Consider the following 18,728-nt stretch of genomic DNA (forward strand, 5'->3'; position numbering starts at 1 on the left):
TTTTATCGCATTTGTGAACAGTTTATCATGAAACATCTCAAAATGATTTCGCAGTAGAAGCATCAACAGTTAAAAACAATTCCATATTTTTAAAAATAAGGTCTTTCATAGAACCCAACAGACAATGGAAATAGCACCTCTCTGATGTGCAATGGGAGGGAAATAATAATAATAATAATAATAATAATAATAATGGTAGTAGTAGTTTTATTTGTACCCTGCCCATCTGACTCAGTTGCCTCTACACTGAAGGTCTGGTTCCTATTTTAGTTGAATGAATCTCCTGCTAATATGTAGGAGAGACTCTCTTCTGCAGAGCAAAGTGTTCGATCAAGTATATAAGGGGTCAGACTGTCTTTTAGGTTGTTTTGTGCACAACTATCATCTCAATATCAGGCGTTGTTGAATTAACTGCCTGCTTTTATTCTTGGACTTTCTACACTAGTCTCATTTCTGCAATGACTCCTGATCGTTCCTATATGAGCACTCGTGAGTGACACCAATCTCAAAGTGCAATCTGGCTGAGCATCCTTGCATCTTATGTATGGTTATTATTGGCTGTCTCAAATAGAAAATTGGTGTTGCTCATTTTCATGTTCTTCCTATTCCCTGCCTCTGGGGTAGCCAACATGAAACCCCTCAGAAGCATGGCTAATGGTCTGGAGGGCACCACCTTGGCTATTGCTGCCCTACCCCATGCTCTGCAATTCCTCATTTTTCCTCCTGGGACACAGGAAAGCTCATCTTTCTCTATCTTTTTTTTTTTTTTTTAAGAATTTCAATTAGAAATAAATATACACCACTTTCAACAAAGCAAAACATGAACACCGAAACAGAGCAATGCAATTTGCAGTCAAAGATAGGAAAAAACATCAACAGGTGAAAATTCATCTCTAATTGTTAGATGACTAGGATTGGGAACTTACAGTCAAGATCTGTCTTTACTACACACATTCTTTGTGTACAGAAATAGCACAAAGAGTAGCCCGAGGTGCTAAGAACAAAGGCTTTTAAAAATCCCACTGGTTATGTGATGTTTGAGACACATAACCTATACCTTGTTGACAACATATTTTCTTTCTGTAGGGGGTTGGGACAGGATGTGAATTTAATCTCATCTCAACCATGGCTCACATCACTGTCATATGCACATTTTGCCAAATTTTCTCATAAGGTTTGAGTTTCACCTTGACAAAAGCCAAACACACGAGGGCTTTCTTAGGTAATGAAATGAGTCAGATTGCAGCCTGGGAAGAAAATGATATAAATCAGAGTCAGAGAAATTGTTTTCTTTGCTTACATCCTGTTTCTTGTAGCTGGGTGGGAAGTGAATAAATTAAATATAGGAAGCTGTCTTAAAATGAACCAGACCATTGATTCCCCTAGTTCAGTATTGTCTACACTGGCTCCAGGGTTGCAGATAGGGAATATTCTCAGTCCCAGCTGGAGATGCCTAGGACTGAATCTGGGAACTTCTATATTCAAAGCAGATGCTCTACTATTGACCCACAGATCTTCTCATGCTCTGCACACATTCCAAGGCTGTTTTTGTTGGGAGTTTCACATGTCTGGTGGCTGTGAACCATTACGCTGCAAAGAGCTACCAATCAAAACAAGTAATAGTGGTTTTGACAGTAGCCCTTTGGAGGGGTTTGAAGAAGGAAGACCGGGTGTCAGGTTGAATGTGGGGCTACCATGAACATGTCATGGCACTACAGAAGTGCAGAGATAGTGGATGGAGCTAAATGTCCGAATATGGTAGGAAAGGCTCCTGAGTACAGCGCCATAGGAGCAAGTGGCTGCTGTCAATGCAAAGCCCGCCCCCCCCCCGGCCTATATTGCTTGACATCTAGCGCATCAACAAGCAGCATCTACATGGTTGGTATGAGTCATATCAATCAACCACATTAAACAACCACATTGAAATTAGCGCAGGAACCTCACCATTACCATGAAGTACCATGTACATTATGTTTTAATCCCAGCCATAAGAGAGGAGACTTGTGATCACAAAGTGCCTAGATTAGTGGCTGAGCTAAACTTCAATTTACCTGTTCTTGTCATTCTGTAAGTGGGCATTAGTCTGAGGGTTTAAGTCTAAAGGAAGAAAAACTTCCCATCAGTATAATCTCATTAAGGGCATCATCCGTGATCGTCCTCCTAGCTGTGTCTAATGTATACAGCAAAAGTAAAGGTAAGGTAAAGGGACCCCTGACCATTAGGTCCAGTCATAACCGACTTTGGGGTTGCGGTGCTCATCTCACTTTATTGGCCAAGGGAGCCGGCGTACAGCTTCCGGGTCATGTGGCCAGCATGATTAAGACGCTTCTGGTGAACCAGAGCAGCGCACGGAAACGCTGTTTACCTTCCCGCTGGAGTGGTACCTATTTATCTACTTGCACTTTGACGTGCTTTCGAACTGCTAGGTTGGCAGGAACAGGGACCGAGCAACGGGAGCTCACCTTCTGATCGGCAAGTCCTAGGCTCTGTGGTTTAACCCTCAGCGCCACCCACGTCCTACAGTGAAAGTAGTCCAGCATAAATGTTCAGAGATATGGGAACAGTTTTTAGGATCTTTCAGTCAGGCTGCAGCAGAGGTCTAAATGACTGTGCTAAGTAATCATCATCATCATCTAAGATTTTTAATATGACAGAAAATAATAATGGCAGCTAAGTCTGCACATTGAAAACAAACCACACGCATCTTCTTTAGGGCCTATTGTTACTAAACACCAAGTGCAAGGTTGATTGATTTCTTGAAATCTTTTTAAAACGCACACATTCCCTCAGAGCTCCAATACATGTGTTTAACAGTAACCTTTAACCTCACAGATCTCCTGCAAGCAGAACTATCAGAACTATCCATTCTAATACTATACCAAGAATAGTATAGCCTCGGCCCAGTATACCTGAAGGAGTGTCTCCACCCCCATCGTTCTGCCCGGACACTGAGGTCCAGCTCCGAGGGCCTTCTGGCGGTTCCCTCACTGCGAGAAGTGAGGTTACAGAGAACCAGGCAGAGGGCCTTCTCGGTAGTGGCGCCTGCCCTGTGGAATGCCCTCCCATCAGACGTCAAGGAAATAAACAACTATCTGACTTTTAGAAGACATCTGAAGGCAGCCCTGTTTAGGGCAGTTTTTAATGCTTGATGTTTTATCGAGTTTTTAATATTCTATTGGGAGCCGCCCAGAGTGGCTGGGGAAACCCTGCCAGATGAATGGGGTATAAATTATTATTATTATTACTGCCCCCTCCAAGTTTATTCCGAAGGAGAGTTTTGAAGAGAATTCTTCCTGGTTTAAATCACAGTTTTGTCACTCTCTCAAATTAAACCCATGGAATCTAAATGCCGTTTAATCTTGTATATGGAGGAGCCAAGGATTGTTATACAGAGACTTGAAAGTACCAGTGGAAACAATGTGAAGTACTTTAGATTCAATTAAGATTAATTGGATGCACTTGGGTCCATTAGTCCTAATTCTTAGGAAACAGCTTTTCTCCAAGGATTTAAAAGGAAGCACAATTAGGATAAAATCTGTTGCTTTGGAAGCAGCCTGAGTCAGTGAGCCTTTGGACAAGGAGGCAGAGTACGCAGGACAGAATGAGATTCTCAGGGGGGAAAAAATATTTACACAGTTGTTTATAGCCAAGACATAGTGGTCTTGAGAGAACAGACCTAAAAAGGGAAGCACACAGATTATTTTACCTGAAAATGTTGTGCTCAGGAAGAATGACCCAGAGAACATGTTACTTACATGCATTCATGTTCATTAGTAGCTTGCCTCTTTGCTGGACCCAAGCCAAACTGGATACAAAGTCTTGTTATGGAAAAATAAGATGGCAGTTGGGGCGGTGAGGAGAGGGGAATTTATAGCATGCAATTAGAAAGGGTGCTGCCAGAAAGGTTCTTTTAGGATTGGAAGACTATGAACACAGGTATGGATGAAGGCTACACATTCTTTATTAATGCATGCAAAGAAAATATAAAGCATAATACCACAACAAGACAACAATGCTGACATTCCCTTCATTTAGTTCCTGGAAACCCCTTGAAGTAGCAATGGTTGTGACTCATGCATTGGCCAATGTGCAGCAGCTTCTGTAGTCCAGATCTACTCCAAGTTCCAAGAGACAGGGCTTCCCCACCTCTTTATAAGTCTGTTATAAAGTTGCTCTCCTAGAACTTACACATTTTTCTAAATTATGCTGACACAGAAGATTGATAATCATAACTGTAGTGTAGCTTATACAACCACCTTCACCATGCTTATATTCTTAAGCAGAGAAGTGGGCCGTGGTAGTCAACCAATATAGATAACTGTACTATATTAGGCTGTCCCTAATATGCTTTGAACCACCCCGTTTATGTTCTGAACCACCCTGTGTTCTTTGGATGAAAGGCAGTACAGTGGAACCTCAGTTCCCAAACGCCTCCGTTCTTGTACGTTTCGGTTCCCAAACACCTAAAGCCCAGAAGTAAAACAGAGGTTCTACTGTATACAAATTTAGTAGTAGTAGTAGTAGTAGTAGTAGTAGTAGTAGTAAGTAGTAAAAGTAAATGACCCCTGGACGATTACGGTAAGTCCAGTCAAAGGCGACTATGGAGTTGCGGCGCTCATCTCACTTTCAGGCCGAGGGAGCTAGCATTTGTCCACAGACAGCTTTGGTGCGTGTGGCCAGCATGATTAAACTGCTTCTGGCACAACAGAAGAACATGACGGAAACCAGTATGCATGTAAACTCCATTTACTTTCCTGCCGCAATGGTACCTATTTATCTACTTGTACTGGTGTGCTTTCAAACTTCTAGGTTGGCAGAAGCTGGGACAGAGCAATGGGAGCTCACCTTGTCGTGTGGATTCAAACTGCCGACCTTCCGATCAGCAAGCCCAAGGGACTCAGTTGTTTAGACCACAGCGCCACCAGCGTCCCTTTTTACTACTAGTAGTAGTACTAATACTACCTAAACAGGTGGCTGTTAATTTTAAAGAACCTAACATTGTTAGGTTCTGGATTTCAGGGCAGTATATAACATAAAACCAATACAATAAAAATAAAAGCAGCATCTCCACCACAGTGACTAACCAATTTCTAATTCTTTTCCAAAACAATTGCATTAGTCCACTACATCAGATAAGTATTTTCTTGAATGTCTTTTAAGGAACAGACCTTTGAAGATTTTCCAGAGAAGTAGCAAAAACAACAAAGCCTCTTGGAACATCTTAATTACTATGGCATGAGCTTTTGTGACACGAAATCCACTTCACCAGATGATGTGGGTTCTAATCCATGAAAGCTTATGTACAACAAAAGCTTATGCCATAATTAATTTGTTAGACTTTAAAGTGCTGCAAGCATTTTTCAGCGTAATCCTATGCAGTTCTTCTCAGAAGTAAATCCCGTACCTTCCAACAAGCCACAGAAGAAAATTGGGACTAGCATCTTTTGGGGCTGAGTCATGTGACACATGCCTTTCCCTAAGAGAACCATAGACTCAAAAAACCGTAGAGTTGGGAGGGTTCTCTGAGGGTCAACTGGTCCAACCCACTGCCATAAAACTCACCCTGCCAGGGCCGGTTTTCTGAGGCTCAGAGTGCACACTTTCTCCTTAAAGCCAGCTGCCTACGGGGAACGCAGCCAGTTAGAGGTGGAGACGGCATGTGGAGGGAGTCCAAAGGCCTGGGTATACTCCAGTTAGACTAAGAAATAAGGGGTTAGCTCAATATATTTTGCCACCTGAGGCAAAGGACAAGATGGCGTCCTTTCCCAAGGTACATACAGAAGCAAATTGCGCTGGCAATGGAATCTTATTCCAATACTGGTGAAAGGAAAAGGTCTTCTACTGCATTTGTGGGCTAGTGTAGTGGTTACAGGGCAGTGCACATGGCACTCACTGCTCCGGCCACTCTCCCCACCTCAGTATCAGCCGCCTGAGGCAGCTTCCTCAGTCAGCTTTATAGTTGTACCTTGGTTCTCGAATGTAATCCATCCTGGAAGTCCATTCAACTTCCAAAAATGTTCGAAAACCAAGGCACGGCTTCTGATTGGCTGCAGGAGCTTCCTGCACTTAATTGGAAGCCGCGGAAGCCACACTAGACGTCCAAATAATGTTTAAAAAACCGGAACACTTACTTCCTTGGTTTCAGCGTTCGGGAGCCAAAACGGGTAAGTACCAAGGCATTCAAGAACCGAGGTACGACAGTACTCCCTGGCCTCCTTCTCCTAGAGTCAAACTCTCTAAGGAATTGGAATTCTCTTCCATTATCTTTTTAAAAAAGAAAAATACAATCACATGGTTTTTCTGTTTGGAGACAGATGGGATGGACTTCCTCGCAATACTTTTGGAGTGAGTGGCGCAGAGAGCAGCTAGAGAGCAGCCAATTGACAGAAATGCCTCTTCAAGTTCAAATGATGTTTAGAACAGAAAAGAGTGTGGCTCTGAGATTCTGGGGAACACTTTTTTAAAAATGGCTTTACATTTCACTTGGTACAACTAAGCCCTGGTTCCCTTAATAGACCAGCCTCCACTGACTTTAATCAGGGAGTAGGAAGAATGGAAAGTAAAGCATCGAATTAAAATGCTAGAATTCAAACATGGCAAATCATTGTTTGTACTTATGTTTCAAAGTTAGTATACATTCTCAGTTAACAATGTATACTAATAACTTGGGGAATTCTCAGTGACAAGGAGCCCTAATTTTGCACATATCTATAAATCCCCTATTGCAGCCCAGCATTAAAGGGGATTTGGAACGTTCTGCAGTTCCATCACAGCTTTGTTTTGTCAGGGACTGAGCAAAAGATGGTTTTCCAACCCAGATATGCATTTTTCAGAGGTTTCTGCTTAACTGCGCATGTTATTAATTAGACAGACAGTGCTGCCAAAGGTGGCCATTGTCAACATTTCATTAAAGCCCTTTTTCGAAGGGAAGCTGAGTGCATCTGCTTTAGAAATAATGAGTTAGTTCATTTTCCAACTCCCATGGCATTTTATAAGAAAAGTCTGCCCAAGTCAGAAGTCTGTTAAAGCATTTTGTAAAAAATATATATGGAACAACAGGACTTTGCAGAAAACAAAATCCCCATTAATTTTACTTTTAGCCCTTTGCCAACACTTTCCTTAATCCAACCACAGTGGAGTGATCATCTCATTTCCTGAAAAGGCCTTGTGTGCATGTGTTGAGGGGAGGTGGCCTTGATGTCAGAGTTTCCTTGTTTACTACTTTTGAATCCCACCCCCAAATCATAGATGTGCGGTTGGTCTACAGATGCAAAGTTGAATGAAGGGAGAGGGCTATAGTTCATAGCTTTACCAACCCCATAGTATTTCTAATATTGCAAGTGCATCAGAGATGCGCAAGTATCAGATCATTCCTTACTCTGGTGAACAACGTGCATGCAAATACACACCTGTGGGCTCAAAATGCCTGTGATCCTTCCCCTAACTACCTATCCAGAGAACAAACACTGATCAACAATTCTGAGCAACCAATATGCTATAATGAGCATAATGAGATTTACTGTGAAATTTTGATGTTTAATAGAACACACATTTATAATCCATTTACTAACAGGTCTTGCTTCAGAAGCTAGAACAGGACAAGCTATTGGAATTAATGAATTAATGACATATCACAGACAGAGAAAATCCCTCAGTAATGGGACTGAGAGAGAACCCTCCAGTTTGAGAATAACACAAAAAGCTGGAGGGCTATTGTCTTCCAACACCACACACTTTTCACATTAGTGTTGCGTAAGGAAGCTCTTAACTCACAGAACTCCTGGTTCCAAAGATAGATGCAACATATTTATGTAACTAAGCAGTCACTAGCCACAAGGGTCAAATACATGCCTTCACATTGGCTGGCTGACCTATCCGCTGAGAGCTGGCCTGAGGATGGGGATATTGTGAAAGCAGAGCACATTTCTTCATTTGCTCTGCTGCTCTCCAAGAACATCCCTGTGTGCGATTGCCAGGTGGAGAAACTATTGTTTTAAAACTAAATGCTGAAATAAGACTCTCAGGAATGGACTCTATCTACCACAAGCATGAACCACTGCTGTTATTCCTTTCCTTCAGGAAGGAAAAACAATAATACTTTACAAGACTCCAACATAAATATTTTCAGTACAAGCAAGGAACAGCTGCATCATGGGTCACCAGCCTTTGGGGACCCAAGGGCACATTTGCAAAACAAAAGAGACCACAACCAAGCATATAAACTACAACCTATCCTTTTGGCTACAAAAGCTTAATTTCAGTGAGGGGAGAAGAGTCTGCTGAGCGCAAGGGAAGGACTTTGCAGGTGCCCAGGGATGCCACATTAGCAATGCTTGTTCTACTTTCTAAAAGTTGTCTTGAAACTATAACCTAAGACTCCTCCATTGCCTTGTGATTAAGCAATTGAATGCCGAGGAGATTTTAAAGACATGGGCTACTGGATGGTGGCTAAGGCTAAAAAGCACAAATTAACGATGGTGAGGAAAGAAATCATGCTTTTTAATGCATGCCAGTGAAATGAAAGATTTTTAGGGTTCTGAGGCTGAACCAAAAGACTCATCCATACTGGCAAGAAATACAGGCAATTGCTGTGTGCAAAGCAATAAAATTTTTAGGAAGCAGTGGAAAAGTCTCTCCGGGTGATGAAAGACTTGCTCTTTCATGACTGCCAAGAAATCAATTCCCCTTTCAAAATCTGAAAAGGGGCGGAGGTAAGGGCTGAGAGTGCAGCTGTTCATCCTGATTTTAGCTGGAGGATGAACAGAAAGCTGAATTTAATTCTCAAAAATATTGGCGGTGGCAGTGGGGGGTGGAGATCTATTCTAAAGGAATCACTAGTGTGTAATAAATACTCCTTTATGTGAAGTGCCTGGAGAACTGCCTAATCAACAAGGGAATGCTAAAGAACAACAACTGCAAAGATAAAGTTTCATGCTTGACTGAAACTATGACCATCTTTTCTGTGAGTCCTGGAAGTCCTGCTCCCTGCTTTGCAGGCCTTTTCCCACTTGGCCTGGAAGGGCAGGGCCCCTGACTGAGTCCAGCTACAAAAACTGAGGCTGCCAAACAGGCTCTTGGGCTCGGTATTGTTTGGGGGGCTTTGTTCAGGGGTGTGTGCTGTTATTGATATAAAAAAAAAATTGGTTGAAAATTGATTACGATTTGCATTTAAATTAATTTGGTTGTGTCCTTTTTATGTTTTATTTATTGTTTATGGCTACTTTTGGTTATGTTTGTAATGATAAATTTTTTTCACATGGCAAGGCGCCTTGAGCATGGTTTGAACAAGGGAAAGTTGGTATACAAATAAAATGATGCATGTATAGAATCACAGAATTGTAGAGCTGGAAGAAACTCCCAGGGTCATCTAGTCCAACCCCCTGCAATGCAGGAATCTCAGCTAAAGTATACCTGAAGGAGTGTCTCCACCCCCACCGTTCAGCTCCGAGGGCCTTCTGACGGTTCCCTCACTGCGAGATGTGAGGTTACAGGGAACCAGGCAGAGGGCCTTCTCGGTAGTGGCGCCACCCTGTGGAACGCCCTCCCATCAGATGTCAAGGAAATAAACAACTATCTGACTTTTAGAAGACATCTGAAGGCAGCCCTGTTTAGGGAAATTTTTAATGTTTGAAGTTCTATTCTGTTTTTGATGTTCTGTTGGAAGCCGCCCAGAGTGGCTGGGGAAACCCAGCCAGATGTACGGGATATAAATAATAAATTATTATTATTATTATTATTATTATTATTATTATTATTATTATTATTATTATCATCATCATCATCAACGGCATCATCATTATCATTATCATTCTGATTATATCATCCATGACAGATGGCCATCCAACCTCTATTTAGAAACCTCCAAGGAGAGCCCACAAGCTCCCGAGGGATACTGTTATGACCATATATATGAAACCTAAACTAATACAATCTATGCTATTGCAAATGAAAGCACCAATGCAAGGTGCTTACTCTGATGCTTAAAGCCATAAACAGCTTGGACCCAAATACCTGCAACTTCATGTCTCATATCAACCTGCCTATGCTTTAACGTCATCAGATGAGCTCCTCCTAGTGGCCCTTGAGTGAGGGCCTGGGACAGAGCTATTTCAGTCAGAGGTGGGTGCTTGCGTGCAGAAATCTCTCCCTGTGGAGATGTGCCCGGCCTTAAGCAGAAGTAATAAATTGTCAAAGAACCAGGAGGGGAAGTTGAGGGACGTCAAGGGGTGGGGGGAGTTGTGTTTTAATTTCTATCTTCTTTGTTTATATGATAAATGTGTTGAATACTAAAATGTAAAATCTAACATTTTTTAAAAAAATTTAAGAGATGTGTCTGGCCTCATTTATTTAAAGCTTCAAGCAGCTGGACAAGAAGATGCATCAGCATTCAGTGATTTGTTTCTGTGCATTCTTAATTGACTGTTATTTTATGGATTTTATGTTTTCCAATTAAACTTTTATTGCACTAGCCATAGACCATGGCATCGTTCAGAAGGACAACATAAACAACAACAATAACTATAAAAATCATCGGGCACCACACATACAATAAAACCACGGCCAAGGCTTCTAAAATTATTTGTTGCATTAAATAGAATAGAATAGCAAAAGATTCTCAGGTAAGATGTACCAAATTAAATATCCGAATCTCCTTTGCAGTTGACCGCTATTTTATCTAGTTCCTTCCTCCTGATCTTCTTAGCTGCCAGCACATAGAGTGCTACTTTATGGATTTTATGTATTCTTACCTCCTTGATTTTGTTGTTAAACAGCCTTCTGAAAAGAAGAAGAAGAAGAAGAAGAAGAAGAAGAAGAAGAAGAAGAAGAAGAGGAGGAGGAGGAGGAGGAGGAGGAGGAGGAGGAGGAGTTTGGACTTGATATCCCGCCTTTCACTACCCTTTAAGGAGTCTCAAAGTGGCTAACAATCTCCTTTTCCCTTCCTCTCCCACAACAAACACTCTGTGAGGTGAGTGAGGCTGAGAGACTTCAGAGAAGTGTGACTAGCCCAAGGTCACCCAGCAGCTGCATGTGGAGGAGCGGGGAATCAAACTCGGTTCACCAGATTACGAGTCCATCGCTCTGGAGTAGAGAGGAGTGGACACCACAGGAATATATTTAGGTGCCGTGGAATGACATTCATGTTTTAACAAAGCTGAAAATGTTGGTGCCTTAGCTAATTGTGTTATCAGGGTCGAAAGAAGAAATAGGGTCTCTGTTTGTAGAGACTGCAAAAGACACATTAGGGACGTCAGCACAGGAGTTAAAAAAGCATGTGCGATGTGAAAGGGAGCAGGACTGGATGCTGTGTTGTTTAGCCAGTCCTGGTTGCAGAGTTCTAGTCTGATCACAGTAAGCACTTAGCATTCATATCCATCCTTCAGACATGAAGGAGTAAAACAGAGAGAGAGATCTGTATATACCATCATAAACTGCTCTTATCCAATCCACCATCTAGTGGATATCCTAGGTAACTGCAGGAATTCTCCAAAGGAAACCAGAGCTTCCACACAACAACAAAAAATACAGTGCTCAACCAAATATTACCCCTTTATGTGTAACACTCCTTCAAGCCCCACTTCATTATAACTATTCCATCACACCATCCCTACATAATGGATATTGTCTAGCAGCAGAGGGTATTGTGGCCTCTTGTGGTAGTGAGTTCCATAGTTTAACTGTATGCTGTGTGAAGAAGTACTACTCGCTGTCCTGAATTTCAAAGCATTCAGCTTCATTGGATGGTCCTGGGTTCTAGAATTATGACAGAGGGAGAAAAAGACCTCTGTAGTGTCCCATCTTACATGCTATCTCCCTCCCCTCAAATTATAAAGCCAGAAATGTAACATTTTCTCATAGGAAAGTTTCTCCAGCGGTGACAAGAAATTTTCCGCACCAGGTACCACCTGACTTTCCTACGCCTCTGCTCCAGCCTTTGCTAAATCTTTTGCACTTCTACAATATCCTTTTGGAAGTGAGGTGACCAGAACACAGTATTCCAAATGCAGTTGCGCCATAGGTAATATAGTAGTGCTATGATATTGGCAGTTTTGTTTTCAATACCTTTCTGGAAATTACGGTATATGAGAAAATATCCACAGGCTTGAAACTCAAACCCCCCCCCCCCCGAATTCTACACAGTCTCTGGTCTGCTTCTCCCATTTCAAACAGGCATACAGCATGCTGAGGCGGAAACAAAGGGCTCAGTGCAAATAATAGGTTGTACCTACAGGCGTCAGCCATGAGACAGAAATGGTAACCAGTGGCTCTTAATCCATCATGCCTATTAGTCTAGTGTCTCCAGTCATGTAATTAGAACAGAAAGTCAGAGGTGAAATGAAGGTAAATGGCCAATTACCCAATGTTCCAGGAAATGAAGTTTTCGCTTATCATTTTACAGGCAAAGTGCAGCTCTTCGAATTTCTAAACGCTATTGGATGATTAGCCAGGCTTGCCAAACTGCGACATGATCATTTCAGCATTTGGAAACAACATAATTAAGTCAGGTGTGATTCCTTTGCAGTATCATGAACTGCCTTTGAGCCTTTTATGCTCTTATTTAATGTGATACATGTAGGCATCCCTGATTTGGGGAAATTGTTGATAGGGAATTTGATGGTAGCGGCAAAAATGGTACAGGGCTATGAAGCTCCCTGCTGTCTGTGAATGGTTGATCTAATATCTTGAGCTAGCAGAAATAGACAAGATTGCAGAATGGGTGTACAGTGGTACCTCAGGTTACATATGCTTCAAGTTACATACGCTTCACGTTACAGACTCCACTAACACAGAAATAGTGCTTCAGGTTAAGAACTTTGCTTCAGAATGAGGACAGAAATCGTGCTCTGGCAGCGTGGCGGCAGCAGGAGGCCCCATTAGCTAAAGTGGTGCTTCAGGTTAAGAACAGTTTCAGGTTAAGAACGGTCCTCCGGAACAAATTAAGGACTTAACCTGAGGTACCACTGTACAAGGGATGGCAGTTTTGACAGATAAAGGCTCAAATCTTATTTTATATTGGAATGGGTTTATATTCTGGTTACAGGGGTCTGGATAGGAATCTGTTTGTCTGAATGTACCCGAAGGACTGTAATACCTTTCAACCTGCCTCCTCCGCCTGCCGTATCAGTTGCCTGCATTGTAAGTACTGTATAGTGGTGATTGTCTTTATATAAGAGAAATTCACGTGTCAGATTACTTTTATCACACCACTACTAAGGCTGTGGTGAGAAGCCAGCCAAAGTCAATATCTATAGCCCATGTTTCCTGGATGCCATTTAAAGATAGTAGATGGGGTCTCTGCTAACTGTGGGACTCTAAATCCTATTGTAAATGTCCCAGTATATTTGGAGAAGGAAGGAACAGGACCTTCAGGATCAGAACTGGCTTCGTAAGGTCTTGCTAAGCCAAAGGAAAATGTTTGGGTGGTGGCAACATTTAAGCAGCTTACTTGAATACATGGGCGTTCAGATCATGAGATGAGCTTTGCCCATGTGGTTTAGCATCCTGTTTTCACAGTAGCTGACCAGGTGCCTATAGGAAGCCTGGACACAGGACACAAGCAGTCTCTCACCTTGCAATTCGCAGCAATGGGTATATGGATATTTGCTGCTTCCAATACGTGGCCACAATGGCCAGTCATTTTATCCTCCAGGACTTTGTCTACACCCTCCCTTTAAAAGCTGCTACAATCCCAAGATCCCTCTTTCTCACTCACTGCCAGGTCTCACACACCCTGTAGGCATATTTGTGAAGTTATTGTGGTTTTGACTTTCCCTCTCAACTTCCTTTCCCAACCCCCAAAACCCTTCATTTTTAAGGAGGATTGTTCTTGGGAGAGGATAATTTGAAATTTTGGCATTGAAGCATAGTCCTAAAGCTGTTTACTCAGAAGTAAGTCCAACGAGTTCAATGGCAACTAGCCACATATAACCCATGAACTTCATTTCATTTTTCTTGTCATTACAGCGAGAGGGCCATGAGCCAAAGTAAAAATACAGTATACAGTGGAACCTCAGGTTAATAACTTAATTCATTCTGGAGGTCTGTTCTTAACCTGAAACTGTTCTTAACCTGAAGCACCACTTTAGCTAATGGGGCCACCCGCTGCTGCCGTGCCGCTGCCACGTGATTTCTGTTCTCATCCTGAAGCAAAGTTCTTAACCCGAGGTACTATTTCTGGGTTAGCGGAGTCTGTAACTTGAAGCGTCTGTAACCCGAGGTACCACTGTACTGTATTTGCTAGAGCTGGGCTTTTTCTCTGTAGCATTCTCACACAGCATGTTTAAAGCACATCCCCTCCCCAAATAACCCAGTGAGGTATACTTTGTTAAGGATTCTTGGGAGGGTGCTTTAAATGTATGGTGTGTATACAGAAGGGGCTGGCCTCAAGAATTTGAGCTGCGGCAGAGAAACCACATTAAGGCAGATTTGGCTGCACAATTGGTTTTGCTGGCAACACTAACTGCTTTGGATCACAGGTCCAGTCCCTTTCCTTCGTAGCTATTTAAAGACAAAATTGGTTCAGAATCTTTGAATCCCTGTCAAGGGTTTTAAGGAAGTTAAGCGCAAAGGCTGAACCATGTCCAAAGGGGGGCAACCGTATTGTTTCCTGGAGGAATTTTAGCCTCAATAATAGATTGTATTTATACACTGTTTAGAGCTGTGATTGCTCAAGCTGAGCCAAGTCAGCTTTGGCCTTTCTTTCGCTCTGGGAAGGGGTCCCCCTAGTCTAATAGCATAAACATTTCAACATCATGGACTGGAAGTGGTTTATGCAAAAAGACCTGGGATTTCTCGTAACACAAGAGGAACTGCACATTTCTTGGAAGCAATTTAGGCAGCATGAAACATCTCTGTGCGACGGCCTGATATTCATATTATGCCTTTGATGGATTTAACATATGCTCCACTTGGAGTGCTTCCATAGAAGGTGTTTCGTCTGGAGTTTCTATGCTTCATTAAGAGCAGGTTAGATCAGGCCAAAGACTCATCTAGTACCACCTTTTATTCTCACAGTGGCCAACCAGACACCTATGGGAAGCCCGTAAGCAGGACCTGAAAGGAACAGCACTCTCCACACTTGTGATTCCCAGCAACGGGTATTTGGAGGCCTCTGACAGCACGAGGAGAGCACCACCACCATCACAACCTTTTATCTCACTTTCTAATTTTCTTCCTCTGCGGCCCTTTCCCCACACAGGAAGGAGACCTTCCTTCCCTCCTTCCCCCAGCATGCAAGCAGTTGCTGGGGCTCACGTTGATCCAACCGAAATGTTGTGGGTTAAGGGGAGAGACAACAATTGAAGAGGCAATGAGGTCCATCTGAAAGTGGACCACCGGTGGATACCAGTCCACTGTTTGAGAAACACTGCTTCAGTGCTATACATGGTCAGTGATACATCAATACAGTGGTACCTCTGTATAAGTCCGCCCTGTCCAGCATCCATTTCGGCAGACGTCGGCGGCAAACCAGGAAGTACTGGAGCGGGTTACTTCTGGGTTCGCTGCTCGCGCATGCGCAGAAGCGCAAACCGCTCCACGTGTGTGCACAGAGCGGTGGTTTGTTGAGCGTCCTTTTCATCAAACGTCCAGGACTCTGGAATGGATCCCTGACCCAAAACAAGGTACCACTGTAAAATGAACCTATCACAACCTATCACACTTTCAGGATAATAGGTGCCATTTTATGACCATGCTGAAAGACAGCTATTGTCCTAAACCCTTGGCCTACCTGGCAGCAAGTCAGTATGCCAAGTTCAAAGTCATGAGGGTCAGCCCACACAAAGTCCCACATCCGAAGATCAGGAAATACAATTCAGGGTCAATCCAAGTAGCCAAGTCTGAAGTCCACCAGTCAGGATACAGTTCAGAGACAAACCCAAAGCACAGGTCCAGGAGCATCCAAGTCAAGATCCATGAACATGGGCAGTTGAGCAGACACAGCACCTCAGCTCTGCTTCCCTTTTGGACTTTGCATGCTGACTACAGCACCTGCACTTGATGAGGAATCAAGTCCCCAGAGCTTTCCCCAGAGCTGGTGAGCCTCACCTGGCCAGCTAGGGAGCTGGGCTGTGGGCCCTTGCCTGCCTCAGCCTCCTAGAGTGCCCCTCCTGCTGCTCCCTCAGAGCCCACTGTGTTTGTGGAGACAGGAGCCCCTCTGGCTCTGGTGATGGGTCCTGCTGCTCTGGTTGCTGTGCATTGACCCCCATCCCCTCACTATCCTCTGCTACCCTGTGAATACTTCTTTCCCCATCCCCTGCTTGCCCCGGTGTGTCCCCGTCCCAGCAATCTCTCACCGGGATCCTCTTCCCCCTCCCCGTTGTCCTGCCAATTCATGACAGCTACAACACAGTACAGTATAGTGTTACAGCATAATAGCAGTGTGATGTTATAGCACTATACTTCTATTTTGTTCCAAATAAAAGCTGGAACACTGCTTTAGTGATAATTTTAAAATTGCCTTAAAATGCAAAAATGAAGATGGCCCCCACCACAAGGGTTATGGTGACTGTGTGTGCTGAGCTGCAAATGGCCTCACCCACAGCTGCTATGTCAGGCCAACTGGTCTGGACAGGACACAGTGGGAGAGACACATAGAAAAAGTGCAGTAGTCCTGATGGTATGCAAAGGTACTTTCCCTTCTGCTTGCAGCTTACAATGGAAGAGCAATAACTGGGTTGTGCTAGGAGCCCCCTGTGGGGAAGTGACCTTGACGGAAGATATCCTCACACTGGCAGCACTGGGTGGATTTCCCTTTGGTCTTTTTGTCGTAATTGACTAGAAGAATACTAGACTGGACAGCTAGACTGGAGAATGGAGCAGCTAGACTGGTGACTGGGAGTGGCCGCCGAGACCGTATAACACCTATCTTGAAAGACCTATATTGGCTCCCAGTACGTTTCCGAGCACAATTCAAAGTGTTGGTGTTGACCAAGCCCTAAACGGCCTTGGCCCTCGATACCTGAAGGAGTGTCTCCACCTCCATTGCTCAGTCCAGACACTGAGGTCCAGCTCCGAGGGCCTTCTGGCGGTTCCCTCACTGCGAGATGTGAGGTTCCTGCCCTGGGGAATGCCCTCCCATCAGATGTCAAGGAAATAAACAACTATCTGACTTTTAGAAGACATCTGAAGGCAGCCCTGTTTAGGGAAGTTTTTAATGACTGAAGTTTTATCATGTTTTTAATATTCTGTTGGGAGCCGCCCAGAGTGGTTCAGGAAACCCAGCCAGATGGGGGGAGGGTATAAATAATAATTTGTTGTTGTTGTTGTTCTACAGCATACAATAAAATTGGGCTTCCCATTCATTTTTTATTTATTTTCTTTAAAATATTGTGACCACTCTCCAAGACCCAAGGCAGCATGCAACAAATATTAAACCCACAAATCACACTAAGATACAGATGGTTAAAAGAAGCAAACACCCAACCGTACATAAGAAGATGCAGAAAAAACTCATTCAAAGGTCAACTGCCAGAAGCTGTTCTGAAAAGTAAATTAGTTTCCATGCTCGCTGAAGGGCTAAGTGGTAAGGCCTCTAACTAGCTTCTGTCCAAATGTTAGAAAGAGATGAGAGTCCCTCGAACCCATCATCAAGAATGGTTTATGCCTATCTTTAGTCATCTTTTCAGCAGAAATGTTTCTTGATTAGCATGAGTTATGTACTTGTCTGAATGTTTGTGTCATATCACCAGCAGCTGCCTCCACTCTGGGTTTGTTTGTTTTTTTTTTTTTAAATAATTTTTATTAAGGTTTTCCAAATTAAAACAAATTAAATCCAATTTATAAACTTTTTCCAATAACTAGGACTTCCCCTCCCCACCCCCTCATGCATTCCAAATCTTCCAAATAAACAATTAGGTTCAACAAATTCTTATCCCCAAATTGCAATCATCCTCCATTACCCAGTTTAGCGTAATTCCCATCCCCCTAAGATCGATCTATTCCCTTCCACGAGTTTCCCCCTTTCAAACATAATACAAAAAAAAAAAAAACCATAGAATTAAATAATAATTTTACAACCTTTGGATTCCAACTTTCCCTCCCCTTTTTCCCTGTTACGTTCCTCCTAACCCTCCATCTCTAATATCTTCCTGGAGTTCCCACATTGCGTTAAACCCACATCCCTCTGATTCTTTGCCAGTCTTATTAATTGCAAATGTCCAATCATTAAATTACGAATGTCCAATCCTAAAAGAAGTCTAACGAGAAGAGGGTCCATTTCTTCTATCCAGATTTTTATATCCAGGAGTAAAAACTCCAATTTTAAATCCATAAACTTGTCAAATCTGGATATCCCAAATATCCCCTTTCCCATTTCTGTCCAGTTCTTGTTATTTCCTTGTTCTTGTCGGCCATTCTCCTCCTTTTTGTTTCTCTGTTCTCCCACAGAAATGTTCTTTCTCCAAAAGTTTCTAATATCCCTGCAGAGGCTTGTTGTTCAGGAACAAAACATTACATCATGATCCTTTCATTTTCCAACAGATAGTTCCATTGTTTCCTATAGTGTGTAGACCTCTGTAGACAAAATAGTGTTCCATTTCTGCAGTTTCCCAGGAGATTAAAAGTTCTATTCAACTGCACATGTTTCCTGTCAAAAACACATGCAATATCCCTCAGCTCCTCTAGGTGGATTCCCGTAACAAAGTTCCCTTCCAAAGCCCATCCACCAGTCCAAATAGCTTGTTTATCCTTATTTGAACAATTTGAAACAATTTATACCCAACTTATATCAA

At 42.8% G+C, this 18,728-nt stretch overlaps 1 long non-coding RNA gene across 2 annotated transcripts; it reads left to right on the forward strand.

The window, feature by feature from the left end:
- Positions 1–7,343: 7,343 nt before the first annotated feature.
- LOC309336071 lies at positions 7,344–17,014 on the forward strand. Of its 2 annotated transcripts, XR_014153886.1 has the most exons (4): positions 7,344–9,114; positions 12,404–12,503; positions 13,040–13,134; positions 15,013–17,014. It is a non-coding gene; the product is annotated as an uncharacterized lncRNA (long non-coding RNA). The 2 variants fall into 2 exon arrangements; XR_014153887.1 differs by lacking the exon at positions 7,344–9,114 and having other exon boundaries at positions 12,213–12,503.
- Positions 17,015–18,728: the final 1,714 nt, after the last annotated feature.

Source organism: Podarcis erhardii, assembly GCF_964252035.2.
Source record: "Podarcis erhardii genome assembly, chromosome: 2".
Lineage (NCBI taxonomy): Eukaryota > Metazoa > Chordata > Lepidosauria > Squamata > Lacertidae > Podarcis > Podarcis erhardii.